Raw genomic sequence first — 17,199 nt, forward strand, 5'->3', positions numbered from 1 at the left:
TATACAGTGCATAGGATTCCCGTGGAGGGAGTGGTTGACTCTCTTAGTACCGAACTGACCTTTCCTTATTCATCCCTCTGCCCAAATCCCATGACAGTCCACACCGCAACAAGGTTTGTGATTATGACCTCCAGCATAGGCCTGTCTTCTATACTACCCTCATCTCACTTACTGGCTATGTACGTCCACCCTCAAGGGCATAGTTAAAATACTGAGTCTGAATGTCTGGGGCCTCTATGCTCCAGCAAAGAGGAGAGAACTTCATCCAATCCTCAAGATACCTGATGTGACATCGGCCTCCTGCAAGATACTCATGTTCTGAAAGAGGACTGAAAGCATATCAAGTCACCCTGGTTTGATCAACAGACCTTCTCAGGCCCCACTAAAAAAGCAGGAGTAGCAATCTTATTTTCTCCCACTTCCCTGCCCAAGTACTCCAAACGGAGACAGAAATACCTGGAAAACTCTTATCCTTCAGAATCTTGCTACACTCCCACATTTTCACACTAGTCCCCTTTTATGCCCCTTCGACATCAGTAGAGGCATTCTACATGGATGCCCTCTTTCCCTACTCTTATTTTGGTCGCACTCACACAACCCTGCACTTTACTGCCTGCATTCCTATGGGAACTTGAAGCGTTCGGCAGGGTCTCTGGTTTTAAGGTAAATGTATGCAATTCACAGGCACTCAACCTCACGATCCTGAAAGAATGTCACTGGAACATTTTCCCATTCCTTTGGGTGAACTAGGGTGTGTCATACCAAGGCCTCAAAATATGTCCGTCAGCAGAGAAACCACCAGAATGCAACTACTCTGCATTGCTAGCTATGGTCTGTAAGACCTCCAGAAATCAAGAAGTGGGAAGCTCATTTGGCTGGGCAGTCTAGTCACAGTAAAAATGACCCTTCTCCCCAAAATACTCTACATTATGCAGACCCTTTCACTCTAGCCGCCCGTATATGTTCTAGGCAACCTGTAACACCTGATTGAATCCTACATATGGCTAACAGGAAACCACGCATGGAGAGGAGATGGGCCTCTCTATCGATAGCAGAGGGAGGCCTGTCTATTCCCCTCTTAATCCCCTATGACTCAGTGGCCCAATTACAGTAGATGGTGGAATACAACAGAGTTCTTACAGAAAATCACAGGTGCTTCATGGACCAAGCCATTGCCAGGATCCATGAATGGATGCCACCCGTTGGCTCCCCAAACAACACGTCCGTCATTAGTCTACATCTCAGTGACCATACAGGCTACAATTGGGACATGGTATAAAGGTAAGTTCTCCATTCCATCTGAGGGAACCACCTGGGAGTAGTAGTGAGGTTGGCGAGCTGCCTGCAGATAGGGGGCCTTCCCTCACATTGGCCCCTGCCACATCAACACCAAACAGGTTCCCCGTCTAGAGGTGATAGGAGGGACCCGACTACAAGTATGTCCTCTTGCTCCCTGGGAGCACCCATTACCTGTCAGTGGAGACCTGCCAAGAACCAGCAGTAGGAGTCAGAGCTTATCCTCACACATCTCTCCATTCACTCCCTTCCTAGGCGACCCTGATTTTCCACCAGTTATGCAGGGTACTATGTACCTCCAATGGCAAGAGGCCAACGATAAACAAACCAGGTCCATCTTTGACCATCGAGGCCTGATGGACTTTGTGCAACTTCAGTCTAATTGTAGCATTCCAGTTAATGAGTACTGGTACTATACTGCCATTAAACATTGGTTCGCTCATCCCTCGGTATGTCCTGACATGAACAGGCCCCTCACCCCCTTTGAGAAATGGCTCCTGACCTGTTGCATCGTTAAAGGCCTGCTCTGAGATAAATAAGCTTCTCTGAGCAAACCCCAGGACGTCAATAAATCCCCGGCACAGAAGCGAACCGAATCCGAGCTTGACTGTTCCTTTACACCTAGAGAATGGGGCGACATCCTCTATAGGTCCTGGTCCTCATCTTATAGCACCTCGGGCAAGGAAACACTGCTCAAAATAGTGCGTTACTGGTACTACAAGGCTAACTGGAACCCCAATGGCAACGCTGATTGCTGGAGGACAGGGGACATTGATGCATCTCCTATGGAATTGCCCCAAACTGCAAAGATATTGGGATGCGGTGCTGAAGGACATTAATGAGATATACGGAACAGACATCCCCAGTTTTCCTAGTTGTGTGATAGTGGGACTTCCCAGCCCACTGACTTACCCGATTTTCTCAGCTAAATGGAAGGCCACCACCATACTGCGATGGACAGCAATCTGAAGTCCTCCTGCCCAGGTGGGGTCACAGACACCTTACCAACTCACGCTGGTTGGCTCCACAAACTGTGCTTCCTCCTCTGCATGGGCAAATTGACAGCTTCCATTAAAAACAAACCATCACACTATGATAAGATGTGGGGATAGTGCATACAAAATTCCTTGCACAAGATTTCCGAGAACTCTTATGCCCAAAGTATTTAAGAGTGCTTCAGTTAACACGCCCTGAAAACACTACTGCCCATCCCAATGCAGACGAAGCCCAGATAAACTGATTCCTCAAAGATTAACCCCAGAATCTTGCTTTTGAAATACAGTGACACTGTCAAGGAGAAACCCTAATTTGGATTGTTCTAACCAACCCTTCCCAAAGATTCTTTGTCCCTCCCTAGTTGTCCCCCAAGTCGGATTTCAACCCCCTCCCCCATTATAGCACCTCACTGGCCACTGGATGTAGGTGAGAATTAATGTTATGTTTTCTTAAAAATGAATAAAACAGATTTGAACCAAGAAATGAAATTTCAACTTGATTTCCTATTGGGTGTGTTCACAGCAATGCTGCTAGCATTCAGATTTGTAGATTTGCATAAACAAAATAACCTATTGGGATGCTCAGGTAAGAAATCTATCCGAGGTGTTTGTTCAGCTCCCATGGTAAAGGAACTGCCACTCCCATTCAAAACACCGCTGCTGGCATTTAGATATGTAGTTCCATGCTCAAAAATTACCTAAACCATACAGCTCACATCAAAATGTCTCCCTGAAATTACATGCTGTGACGTAATCTCTGTGATTTTGTCTAAATTTTATTACGTGGCATTACCACAATTAGGCCAATTACACCAATTAAAATTTCAACCAAGCCCGATCAAAGCCCTCCTACCCTCTAGGCTTTTTTAAGGGCTGTGAAGGAGGCCTGTTTATATTGAACAGCAGCAGTGTTGTCCAAGAGTAAGGCAGTTTGATTTTCGAGTTTGAAGGGGCCTGCCAATGTGGCTTCTGGAGGACTGTTTCCCTCTGTCTCTGTAATGAGAAGGTCTGGCTACCACAGGTAGCGGATTCTCATCCAACAGTGGCCCTCCAGCCACCCTCTGTGAGCTGTACCCAGAGTGAAAAATCTTAGGAGCCCCTCAGGTAGCTGGTCCACTCTGATATTCCATCAATTGTTGCTTTTCGAATCTTAGGCTGTGTATTCTAGGAACTGCATACTGAGTTCGGCAATCCATTACTGTGACCAATGTTAAGCGCAGTTCTCCACTGGCGTCTTCTGCAGCCTTGACTCCTTCGGTCGGTTCATGCAGCTCTTCCCATAGTAGGCTAATGTCCACCAGCACTGTGTTGATCTGAGTCTCCAGCACCTTTCTGGAGGCCTCGATAGCAGGTAGTATTAAGCCTAGTTTATCTGTTGGGGTGAATGGGTGGTTTGTTTCCAAATCTTGTATCTGGCCCGTCAACAGGTTCCTGGGTATATCAGTGCCACATGAGTGAGCCTGTCCCTTGTTTGGTATCTCATGGTCCCCTCTGTGCAGCCCATCTCTTCAGGCGTATCCTATGGGGTTTACTACCCTGTTTCTCTTTTTACGCTGGGTAGTCTTAACTGGCTTCCAGTAAGCTGTTTCAACCAAATCTTCACTGAATACTTCATGTAGTTCGCCAATACTTCGAGCCCACAAGATCAGGGGCCTCAGTCTATCCCAGAAGTTTTGTATCAACCCCACAAAGAGGGAAAAGGGATCCTCTCCTCACCTCCTCCAAGGAGCACAGTCTTTAATGTGATGGCCATCTCAGGGACTGCACTCGCCTTGACTTTCGTGCATAGGAGCCTTCTCCTTTTGGCACAGTTTATCCCGAGGCCAATAATATTATCAGGGTAGGCAGCGCCCTGCCAACTGAGTCGCTTGTTAATGCTGGGCCTTAGCCATAAGTACCTGAATGGGACCACCAAGAGTGCCTTTTCATTCCAACTAGCCCGAGGGGTACGTTGTCCTCCTCCTCCTCCAGGTCATTTACGGCCACGGATTCACCTCTGCTGCTGTAAGGCCTTTAGGTATTTTTCAGGCAGCCGCTAACATGGCTATTGACGCCACGTCTTAGTATCAGAAATAGGTTTATTCAGTTAAAAAAAGAACCATAAAATAAGAAAAAAAATAATAACCAACCCTTCCCAAAGATTCTTTGTCCCTCCCTAGTTGTCCCCCAAGTCGGATTTCAACCCCCTCCCCCATTATAGCACCTCACTGGCCACTGGATGTAGGTGAGAATTAATGTTATGTTTTCTTAAAAATGAATAAAACAGATTTGAACCAAGAAATGAAATTTCAACTTGATTTCCTATTGGGTGTGTTCACAGCAATGCTGCTAGCATTCAGATTTGTAGATTTGCATAAACAAAATAACCTATTGGGATGCTCAGGTAAGAAATCTATCCGAGGTGTTTGTTCAGCTCCCATGGTAAAGGAACTGCCACTCCCATTCAAAACACCGCTGCTGGCATTTAGATATGTAGTTCCATGCTCAAAAATTACCTAAACCATACAGCTCACATCAAAATGTCTCCCTGAAATTACATGCTGTGACGTAATCTCTGTGATTTTGTCTAAATTTTATTACGTGGCATTACCACAATTAGGCCAATTACACCAATTAAAATTTCAACCAAGCCCGATCAAAGCCCTCCTACCCTCTAGGCTTTTTTAAGGGCTGTGAAGGAGGCCTGTTTATATTGAACAGCAGCAGTGTTGTCCAAGAGTAAGGCAGTTTGATTTTCGAGTTTGAAGGGGCCTGCCAATGTGGCTTCTGGAGGACTGTTTCCCTCTGTCTCTGTAATGAGAAGGTCTGGCTACCACAGGTAGCGGATTCTCATCCAACAGTGGCCCTCCAGCCACCCTCTGTGAGCTGTACCCAGAGTGAAAAATCTTAGGAGCCCCTCAGGTAGCTGGTCCACTCTGATATTCCATCAATTGTTGCTTTTCGAATCTTAGGCTGTGTATTCTAGGAACTGCATACTGAGTTCGGCAATCCATTACTGTGACCAATGTTAAGCGCAGTTCTCCACTGGCGTCTTCTGCAGCCTTGACTCCTTCGGTCGGTTCATGCAGCTCTTCCCATAGTAGGCTAATGTCCACCAGCACTGTGTTGATCTGAGTCTCCAGCACCTTTCTGGAGGCCTCGATAGCAGGTAGTATTAAGCCTAGTTTATCTGTTGGGGTGAATGGGTGGTTTGTTTCCAAATCTTGTATCTGGCCCGTCAACAGGTTCCTGGGTATATCAGTGCCACATGAGTGAGCCTGTCCCTTGTTTGGTATCTCATGGTCCCCTCTGTGCAGCCCATCTCTTCAGGCGTATCCTATGGGGTTTACTACCCTGTTCCTCTTTTTACGCTGGGTAGTCTTAACTGGCTTCCAGTAAGCTGTTTCAACCAAATCTTCACTGAATACTTCATGTAGTTCGCCAATACTTCGAGCCCACAAGATCAGGGGCCTCAGTCTATCCCAGAAGTTTTGTATCAACCCCACAAAGAGGGAAAAGGGATCCTCTCCTCACCTCCTCCAAGGAGCACAGTCTTTAATGTGATGGCCATCTCAGGGACTGCACTCGCCTTGACTTTCGTGCATAGGAGCCTTCTCCTTTTGGCACAGTTTATCCCGAGGCCAATAATATTATCAGGGTAGGCAGCGCCCTGCCAACTGAGTCGCTTGTTAATGCTGGGCCTTAGCCATAAGTACCTGAATGGGACCACCAAGAGTGCCTTTTCATTCCAACTAGCCCGAGGGGTACGTTGTCCTCCTCCTCCTCCAGGTCATTTACGGCCACGGATTCACCTCTGCTGCTGTAAGGCCTTTAGGTATTTTTCAGGCAGCCGCTAACATGGCTATTGACGCCACGTCTTAGTATCAGAAATAGGTTTATTCAGTTAAAAAAAGAACCATAAAATAAGAAAAAAAATAATAAACAATCAGCATAAACATATTCCTAGAATCACACATTTTCATCAAGTGTATTTAGAGAGTTTCTACACTTTGCTGCGGCTGTGGCTAACAAAACGGTTCACGAACCAGCAAACGAATGGGTTGTCAAGTAGTTGTAGAAATAGATATTCTGGTCTGCAACACTGTAATCCACATGATCTCGATAACTTGGACTACAAATTTAAGACGACTAGACGTTTAAATTGTACACACAAAAAAAAGTGCATTGTTGTTTGATTAGATAAATAATCACAAGAACAGGGATAAAAGATGTCAGATTCCTTTCCAGTCTATTAGAAAAGACAAAGGGAAGTGTGTAGAACCCATCCTTAGTCTGAATAATCACCAAACGTCATAAGGGGCGGAGACAAAAGACACAGGGCTCCACACCTGGTCCAGTCTTCACTAACAAATGGGACCTTACGGAGAATTTAGTGAGTTCATTTCCTTTCCTATTCAGAGTAAAACGTAGTTTCAATTCTTTTTGCACCCAGGAAGTGTCTTTGGGCCGGAGGGTCCAGGGATGTGTAAAGATTTCCAGTCTCCTTAGTTGCTGACAAAGCTTTCTTATGTATTGAAAGCATTGATAATTTCCCTGTTTAAATCCGTACTGAGTTACACCAGACCGAGAGCGGAGATGGTCTTCTAATTATTTCATCCCCAATTCACTGTGGCAAAGAAAAGATCCAGGGGCATAGCTACGAGAGGGTTGCACCATGCAACTTGATACATAGTTGGCGCAAACCTCTACGTTATATTTTTGAAGCCACGTAAAGCCACCTTGGTGTCTTTGAATGGCTCCAAAAATATGGAGAAATGCAAGGCAGGGCAAAACGTTACTCTGTGCAAAGGTTTCAGTGGGAATTACTTGGGTATTCCCACATAACTTCCATGGATTATGACTCATTCCAAAATTTACAAGACGTTGCAAATTAGGAATGTGCCAAAAAGAGACGCGTCCGAGGATAAATATTTTTATTTCTCCTCGTTTTTATCTCTTTCTATGTGTGCTGCATTGTGCAGCACACATAGAAAGAAGAAAATGCCTCTCATGTTTTCTTTTGTGCAGGAAGGTGCTCCTTCCTGCACAAAAACAATACTGCCTACAACACAGCACCCTTGCCTCATGGGGAAAGGGTGCCTGCGTTGGCGCTGGGCTGCCAAAACAGCACCAGTGCAAGAGATAAGGACAGGAATGTTGCTGTATTGGATTAATACAGAGCATTCTTGCCATTCCCTGCGACACAAGGCAGCACAGCAAGGTGACGTGCTGCATTGCCCTCCGCCACAAAACACGTAAATATGTCCCTTCGTGTCCTGAGCAGTGCTGGGTAGCTTCTTGCAAAACGTATTTTCAGCCACCTTCTGGCCGCTGCATTTTCATGTTTTTTTTTAAACATCTTTTTATTTCGGTTTTAGTGTAAGAAAAATGCAAAAATGCACTATAGCTATATCTTCACATTAACATGCAATGGCAATTGTGGGGTAGTACAAGTAGAACAAGCCTTACATATTTAACAGGGGCAGTTGTTGCACCATAATTTACTGAATAGTTCATGCTTGCACGTGCCATTAATGTGCTCTTGCTACTGCAGTCAGTCATCAGTGTGGACCATGACAGTTATCAACACTGAATGGAGTGTCGATGAACAATATAAACAATACAAAAACCTTGTGGAGTGAATTCGAAGCTAGAAGGCTGTGGTGGGCATGAAAAAAAGGGCAATTAGCCAGACGAGGGAGGAAACCACGCTAAGGCCCAGATTTATACTCTGCGCTGAATTAGGCGGGCCTAAATAATGGCGCTAAGCTTGCTTAGAGCCATTATTTAACGCCTGGGTCAGGGAAGGCGTTAGGGGACCTGTGGGCCTATTTCTATGGTGGAACACCATGGAATAAGTCCACAGGTGCCCTCCCCAGGCCCCAGGGACACCCCCACCCACACCAGAGGGACACCAGGGGAGGGGGGACCCCATCCCAGGTAAGTAGAGGTAAGTATTTCTTTATTTTTTAAAGTGCCATTGAGGGCCCTGAAATGGGCTCCCATACATAGCACTGGGTGCAATGGCCATGCCTAGGGGACCCTTGTCCCCTGTGCTAAACATTGGGGTGGTGGGCATGTCTCCTGTCTTTTATAAGACAGGAGTCATGTGGTATGGTAGGTTTAGTATCAAGAAATTACGCTAGGCTGGTTAGAGTCATCTTTTTTTTACTCTAACCAGCCTAATGTCATTTTTTGGTGCAAAACCTCCTTCTCCCATACCGCCAACCCCACCAGGCTAACGTCATTTTCCATCGTGCCAGAAAAAAGACCTCCACACAGAATTACTGGTCGTAATTCTGTGGGCGGCCTTTTTCTGGCATGGAGGTGCTGGCAGTGGAACCGTCTAAGCGCTGCCGACCACCGTATTGAATGCTGCCGGATATCCGAACGCTGGCGGTGCGGATAGCGGGAAGCTGTCATAACATGTGGTCTTCCAAATGCCAGCACTGGTGGTCTTCCAGGGGCCGCAGCTGTCTTCTGAAAAGACTGCCGCAGTCATAATGAGGGCCTATGACGTTAAACAGTGCCTCTTGATTAATAAAAACTATACTTGTTACTTGTATGCTGTTACTAAAATTTGTTAATTTATAAACAGTTTCTTGAGCTTTGAGAACTGGAGTCAGGAAGAACCATAAATTGTTTGACAATTCCTGTTGTAAGGTTTCGCCAAACTACTTTCAGCCTTGAAACAGATTCCAAGGCATATCGAGGCAGTTGCTATATGTGGTGCTGAATGTAGAAGGCAGTGTAAAATAGCAACTAGGGCTAGGAAATTAGCCATCCTAGAAAAAGCTTGACATTGATAATGGCATAGTGTGTTTTATACAGCACCTTCCCCTGAATTTATTTGCCAGAGTTTCTTTGGTACAAATGGAGAATGTTCAGACAGGTTAAAACTAGCCAGAGGGGCCAAACAAGGCTGTGGTCTTGCCACACTCCTCTCTTTATTGTATGCCAATGGGCTAGATAGGCATTTGAAAAAATATGAGGCATGAAATCTGCAATAAAGACATCCCAGTCCTACTTTATGTGAATGACACCATACTTTTATCAAGGAAAGCAATTCACCTCCTGAGAATTTCGTATGACTAGGTCAGTGCCAAGGAGGATCTAGATTCAAAAACAACTTTTCAAAGTCACACATTATGACACTGGGCCCTAGAAGATTGAGAACCAGAGATGTAATTGTCCATAACTATAAAAAAAAAGCAAAGGTAAGGTTTTCAGCTATGTTTGTCTTGTTTCTAATAGTTCAGGCACCTGGTCTGAATTGTTGAAAACCAGAAAAACTCAGCTTTTGCAAATCCAAACCGAGGTCTTTAATTTGGCAATTTTTTTTGGCAAACAACGGATTCATTGCCTTATTGACATTTACAATAGTAAGTATATTTACAAAGCTATTTATGGTGCATCAGGGCCTACAGAAATGGCAGTGGCCTTTATCCCTGGTGGTAGCACCTCACTGAACCTCTGCAGGCTGTTCCGGATCATAGAGTCCGCTCCTGGGCTGTACCATTGAGTAACATGTCTGGTTTTGGATCTTGAGGGATGTCTGACTCCTTAGATTGGTGGTATGTTTTTGAAGTGCTGAGGAGATTTGCCCTTGGGAGGTGAATGTTCCAAATGATTACATTGCTTCCATACAAATCCATAGCAGGGGTCAGGACTGGGAATTTCATACATGGGCCCATGGAAATCCAGCGTGGCACCATGTGGGAATCCCCAATATTGTCTCTCTGCTTTGGTGATGGAGCCTATTGCTATCCCTCTAGGCAGAGGAGGAGGGACCTGGGTAATACCGCTAGGTGATAGGATGACTACCGTTTGCCTCTATGCAGATGATATACTGATCTATCTCAGGAATGGGAGGGAGGATCACACGGACTTAGCACAAGTCCTTCAATCTTTAATTTAGTGTCCGACCTGAAAGTCAACTGGTAAAAGTCCTGCATGGTACCTCTACTGCTTAACACTCGTAAAACCGGGCTGGACTGTGGAGCCTCTTCAAAGGCAGCATGTCATGTTTTGCTACCTCAGAATCCATATTTACCACACAGAGCTGGATCTAACTCGATGGTAATATAACTGGAGAGGTAATAGCTCTCAGGAGCCAGGTTGGAGAACTTTCCCCTTATCTGCAATAGGGAAAGTAGCTCATTCAAAAACGATCATGCTCCCAGGCTTTTATATTTCTCCGGTAACTTGCCCATACCCCTCCCAGGACATTCTTTCTGGTAGCACTTGCTACAATGTGGTGCCCCATTGACTGTCAGGGCTTGAGGTCACTGAATTTTTAGCAATATTATTTAGCCTCCCAACTGCAATTGGTTTGCTGCTGGCTGTCAGAACACTTAGACAACACGGACACGCAGCTGGCCCCTTGAGGGAGGCGGCATTGTAACAGCTTTTTTCTCCCAGGGGAGATTCTAGACCACCAGCTTCCATCTACTACGCATTGCCCACGCTTTTTTCAAAACTGGATTACAACTCAAATCCCAGACTCCTCCTTATGCGCCAGCTATCCCTCTCTAAAGTTTATCGAATGCCATAAACACCTTGTGTCAAACTTGAAGCGCTGGGTCTGTGCCCATCTTACAACCTTAGGTGATCTCTTCCAAGATGTCTCTCTCCTCTCTTTTGAGAAGAATACTAAACAATTTGATTTTAACAAAGGGAATATTTTAACACATAACGCACTGATTTGAGCGCTCCAACTGAACGGAGGCATTGACATAGAGGAGCTACCATTGGATGAGGTACTTCAATACTTGAAGGTCATGGACAATAACAGGTGCCTCATCGGCTGGCTAGCCAGGGTCTTCAGGGAACAAACCCAAGTTTGAATGTGTATCATGAATGTGGGGGATGAGGGAGGGGGAGTGGTTGAGCCTGGATGCATGTGTGTCTGTGTGTAAATGTGGTGATGTGTGTGTGTGTGTATGCATGTGGACAGGTGTAGGGGTGTGTGCATTGGTGAATGAGTAAGGGGTAGGGGGCTGTGAGTGAGTGTGTGCATGCAGGTGTGTGTATGTTTGTATGTCTATATGATGTGTGTATGTGTGTGCACACAGTGAGGTATGATTGGGGGTGTGGTTGTGTGAAGATGAGTGGGGTGGGGGTTGTGTTTGTATGTAGCTGAAGGGAGGAAGTGGGGGATGGAGAGTGTATGCATGTCTGTGGGGGAATGTTGTGAGTGCGTGTGTGACTGGGGGTGTGTCTGTGTGTGATTGTGTGTGTGTGTGGGTGCATGCGTGCATGTGTGCAGAGGTGTTTGGGCAGTATCCCAGCGACAGGAACGCAAGTTCCTATCATCAAGATACCTTTCCGCCAGCAATTTGGGGCGGTGAGACTGCCAGAAAAATGCTGGTGGTGTCCCTAGTCGAAATAACCTCGGCAGTTATTCAATTACCGCCAGAATGCAGGTGGAACTCTCCAGCCCAGCAGGCCATGGTAAAGCAGCGGGAGCGGGCAGGGACAGTCGTAATATGGTGGTCTGCACCGCCAGTCCCGCAGCAGTGAGACCGCCACCGCGGCCCTGTCAGTCATAATAAGGGCCATAGTTTCTATCATGGAATAAGTGTAATAGATTATAATGATCTGTCAGATCCCATTCCATTATTTTGCCATGTTTAATAGCGATGCCCCTGTGACTCATGACTGTGCTTTTATTAGAGCACTTACTAGGGCCAAAAACATTAAAATGCAACAGATCACGGTCACTAAAATAATTGATCAAAACAAGGTAAAGCATAATGCAGCCTTAAGTTAGCAATGACAAAAAATGTAGTCAATCACACTCTGGCAACCCCTTGAATCAAAACTGGTAATGCGGTCAATAGTGGAGAAGATATCACTAGCATTAGTAAGGCATCCCCTCGTTTGGAAGTATGTTGAAAGGAGCCTATACGAGGTAATTCATTCCACGAGAATCCATTTATAGGTCGTAGGACTCAAACTGATACTAAAATCAGCTGTCACTAGCAAAAGGAACCTAGCCTAGACATGGTGTAGTAAGAGATATATTACTTGTTAATATTTTTGACAAGCCACAGTATTGGAGCAATCAAAAGCCCTTGAAATTATCATTATAAACATTAAAAATGAATAAAGAACCAAAATAAAAAATGGATAGCTTGACCACCTGCACATTTTACCACTGTTAGCTCCCTACTAACCTTTTCTAGACTTTTCCCCCCTCTATCCCACTAAATCCAACTAACAGTCTAACATGTCCAACACTCAAATTAACAACCTAGGTTTCCCTAACCAATCCACCACTAATCCATTTTGGGTTCCAAAGTAGCTTGCTACTCGCCAAAAAGCACTTCAATGGGTTATCAGGGGTAGTATGCGCTATTTAAATACAATTACAGTTAGATAGACCTGTAGGCCATGTCAACTTTCATCTTTGCCAGGTCTGTAATAGAAAGATTTGATAACAAGAAAAATCAGAATGAAATTGTTTCCTAGATAAGAGGCAACAAAAAGTAATAGGGGATATGTGGTTTATAAAAAGAAAAAAACTCAAGGGAACAACATGAATCCTTGTTTCTGGCCTTTGTTGGCCTTGCTAGAAAATAGCCTGCTTAAAAGAATGTGGACATATTTATCAATATATTGTGCAGTGCAGCAAGCCACCTTGCTGCACAGCTGATAGGTAAATGGCAGGAATGAGCAATACTTAAGATTGTACAGTGCATTCCTGTCTTTTTCCTGCGCTGGCTCACAATGTTCTGCCTGCATTGTAAGCAGGATTGTTTGTGTGCAGGAAGGCATACCTTCCTGCACAAAAACAATCATTGAGGCATATTCCTCTCAGGTGGGGGACTGCAGCAAGACCAGACATATATCAAATGGACAGACATTTACTCACGCAACATTTAGCTGATCATGCAAAAGGACCCAATGGAAGCCAGTTTCTTGCTTTAGAGAATATACCATTCTCGGGCCATATTTATTACAACTCGTAAATACGACAAATGTCTAGTTTTTCATATAAAATATAGTACAGCATAGTGATTATCACTTGGGCATATCTAATACATGAATTTTCCTAGCAAATACTCTAATAGCTAATACACAAATGCAGGACATTTCATAGCAAATAAGGAGTCATGATTGACCACCCCTCAGGCCTTTGTGACACTGACTGATTCAACTGACTTGGACCTAGGACAAAACCCTGCTGGTCCCTCATAACTTGTCCTCTACAAGGCAAACTCATCTGCCTCATCAAGACAGAGAGAGCTTGGTCCAGCATAACAGCTGGACCCCCAAACACCCATGCCAGAGCCACCCAATACAGGGATTCCCCTTGGCACCCATTAGGAGGTGGGCCTTGGCAACCAGGCCATACCTTGGTCCCCCTATCAGCCCACCATCCCCAATATCCCCAGGGCTTTGTAATGGAGTGCCCTGGCTGGCTATGAACAATCGCTGTAGCTGGTGTCCCCAGCCTTCCATTAGAGATCGCAGTACCCCTGCCCCGGATTGAGCTAAAGGCTTGAAATCCATTTCCATCTTGAATTCGCCTACACTTATATTCTTGATGCCAAGGCTGTCTACCTGTTTTAGTAGCCAAACATGACTCCTCCCCTGCCACAGGCCTGGTTGGTTCTCCGACTAACCAGACTTTACCCAGACCCTGTTGCTTAGTGTTGCAAGAAATGCTATGAAGCAAATGCCACCAAGGTCTCCATACAAAGCTTGTTGTCCCCAGGCTGACCAATGAACCTCATCCTTGTGCAATGACAACTGTTCCATATTCAGGAGGCCTGACCAACTTATTTGATCCTGCAGGGGTCTGGTCCCATCTAGAGACTACCCCTCAGGATGACATGGGACCATGCAATGGCAGAGCCAGCACACTATTTTGTTCTCAAATCCGGCACGTCCTCTAAACTTGCTAGAACATTGCCACCCTTGTGGATGGTGATGACTGCTGGTGGCTGTAGCTCACTGCATGTGACCTCCTGGGCAAGCTGGCATAGCCCATCCAAACTAAGACCTCCGCTCACAGTAGGTTCTGGGCAAAATCTGACTTCAAATGCCACCTGGTGGCATGACCAAGGATCCATATACTGGCTGTAGCCTTGTGACCTAATGAAAAACTGAAAAGAAATATAATAGTCATATCGAAGCAGAGCAAGTAAATTGTAGTTACTTCATGTTAAGTAGAATGTAGCACTTCTGACTCCCGCTTTTCAATCCCCTTCCTTGCCTCAGGGTGAAGCTCCGTTCCTACTGGGATCACACCGTCCCCATCCTAAAGGAGGGTGAACTGGTATTTAGTGAGTGTTATCAATTATATGGACCAGGTATTTCTAACGAGTAGCTTGTGAGCAACTAGTAGTTCTCGTGCCACCCATTAGTAGCTCCCCTGTATGCAGCCCAGCATACAAAACTGAAAAGTGTATATTTAAAACAAACATGAAAACTTGTCTGATGTAGTCCGTATTATATTAAAATGTGAATAATATTCATAGCTCTGGATGATTTACATCAACATAAGTAGCTTTTAGTACAAAAAAAGGGGGTTGGAGGCCCCTGAAATATCGACCAGCAATGGGTGGCCGCCACCTGCAGCTTTATCTGTGGAAATGTGTGCAAGACAGACCCTTGAGGCTACCTGATCACCCAAACTAGATTCCTTCTCTGCACTCTTGCCGTTCCTGCAACTTAATGACACCACAATTACTAAACAGCACTTGCTGCAGACACAAAGTTAAGCAAGGGCTCCGCTGTGACCCAGTGCAGTTTGAACCATGATGAGATCTTTGGTTAATAAATGCATTCTTCCAAAGAGTTTCTGCCATATCATACATATGCCTGTAATCTGTGTAATAGATCCTTTCATATGCCGCTGATTACTCTAACCCGAAATTATCATGTACTTGCTCAATCTGAGCCAAGCAATGTCACCCCAATAAATACATTATGGAGAGCTTTTTAAAGGACTTCAGCTGCTGGATCCTCCCCTGGCTGTCCATTAAAGAAGTCCATATTGAGCTGGTGGGTCCAAAAACTCCCTCCCTTTGCTTACCTTCATGGGAATGGGGGAGGCATAAAAGGGTAAGTACCTGAAGATCTCAAATTCTTTTCTGGTGATGTGGTATAAGGCTGAAGCTTAGGTAGTTCAAAACAGCGCCGCAAAACATTTCACTATATCAACATGAGAGCATGAACTTGTGTTCAGGCTATTACCTAGAGTTGATGTAGGCTTTGAGCTATGGAAGAGTGTACAATCTTATGACTGAATGCTTCTACTGCAGAAATCTTCAGCCCTTGAAGCCTACTGAGATTCCTTATCAAGGCTCACCTACCTATTTAAACAGTTATAATTGTTCCAGCAGCGACAGGTCTAGTTTTCTGTTAATAGTAAATGAACTTTCTTCAGGAGTTTGAGTTGCAACCTAAACAACTAAAAGTGCCAAGAGACATATCTCTTCATAATAAGGCGCTCAATAACAAAACTCTCAGAGACTTTGGCGTCAGCTTTTTCATTAAATGACCTACAGCTTGAGCAGTGGTTTGTTTTAAAGCAATGGTCTACACCAGTGGAAAGGAACTCGTTTTGAATATGTTATGGACAACTCAATCCTCCTCTAGTTCACTCCCATGGTCTGGTTAAATACCTATGCCCTTTTTGCAAGTAGATTCCATGATCAGCAGAAACGCCACTCTGGCGTCATGCGTCTAACTGGCCCTCACACTGAGATAACAGTTGGTGAAAGGTTCAAGTGTGAACATTAATCATAACCAAAATTACTGAATTACTGACTTAGTGATTTCCCATTCGCTTGAGCTGCCACCCTGTTCCAATGCGGTTCTCGAGGTATATGCTATGTGTTTTTAAATGCTCATTCCTACAAAATGTATTCCTATGAATAAACCTACGCAGGTGATAACGAGCCAATAATATCTATCCTCCTGTTACTATGAAATGCCACAAATGAACCATACAGGGACAGACGGTTGGTGAATGTGAGGAGCCATAAAGTCTTAAAGGCTAGTCCCTTAGCCCTGCAACCAAGCCAAACAGGAAGGCATATGCCCCCTTACTCATAGACTATTCACCGTGGCAAAACGCTTTGCAATTTGTTAAGCTTTAACATTTATGCGTTACTTGTTTAGACCACGTCCCCATTAAAATTAATTGACAGTGCTCGAAGTCAAAAGCCCCCTTTGCACACGGAACGGATCTACTACAGTTACATTCAGCTTCCAGCTTTAGAAAAAACAAGAGTTCATGTCCTTTAGCAAGTCAGCACACTGCACGTTTAGAAAAACACATTTAATATGAGAGTCAGGCAGCTAGGCCTCGACTCATGCTAACTAAGGCCTAAAAGGTTTATTAGCAAGGTCTTGCATGTGCCTATTATTATTAGTGGAAAATCATATAATAACATATCATTTCGACATTATTAGTCAGTTTTAGTAGTCCCCGTATACATATTGATGGCCACTCCCCGTGGGCACATTTCAAGCGCACGTTTTAGCAAAACATATTAATACAGTTTCTATGCAGCATTATTGTACATTAGTTCATAAACATTTCATGTTAATATAGATTATATAAGCTACACTCTCTCAGTCCCTCCTCTGATGACACTTGTCATCACACGAACCTTTCCCTTTCAAACTTTCACTTTAATTTTTCACCTTGCACATAATGCGCATTTCAACATCTTGCCCTTTTTGTGAACTTTCCTAAATTTCATTAAACATTTTCTCCCTTTCTTTTTCTTCATTTCTTTTGCTTCGTTATGTCCAATTTCTTTTAATTCTTTCATTAATTTTGCATGCTCCCCATAAACCCAATAAACAAACTAGAACAATTAACAAACCCCCTAATATTTTTGCAAGTACCCTATTCCAAATATTACTAAACAATTTCCTACTCTGACAATTCTCTTTCCAACTTTCT

The sequence above is a fragment of the Pleurodeles waltl genome, chromosome 4_1, assembly GCF_031143425.1.
Source record: "Pleurodeles waltl isolate 20211129_DDA chromosome 4_1, aPleWal1.hap1.20221129, whole genome shotgun sequence".
NCBI classification, from domain to species: Eukaryota; Metazoa; Chordata; class Amphibia; order Caudata; family Salamandridae; genus Pleurodeles; species Pleurodeles waltl.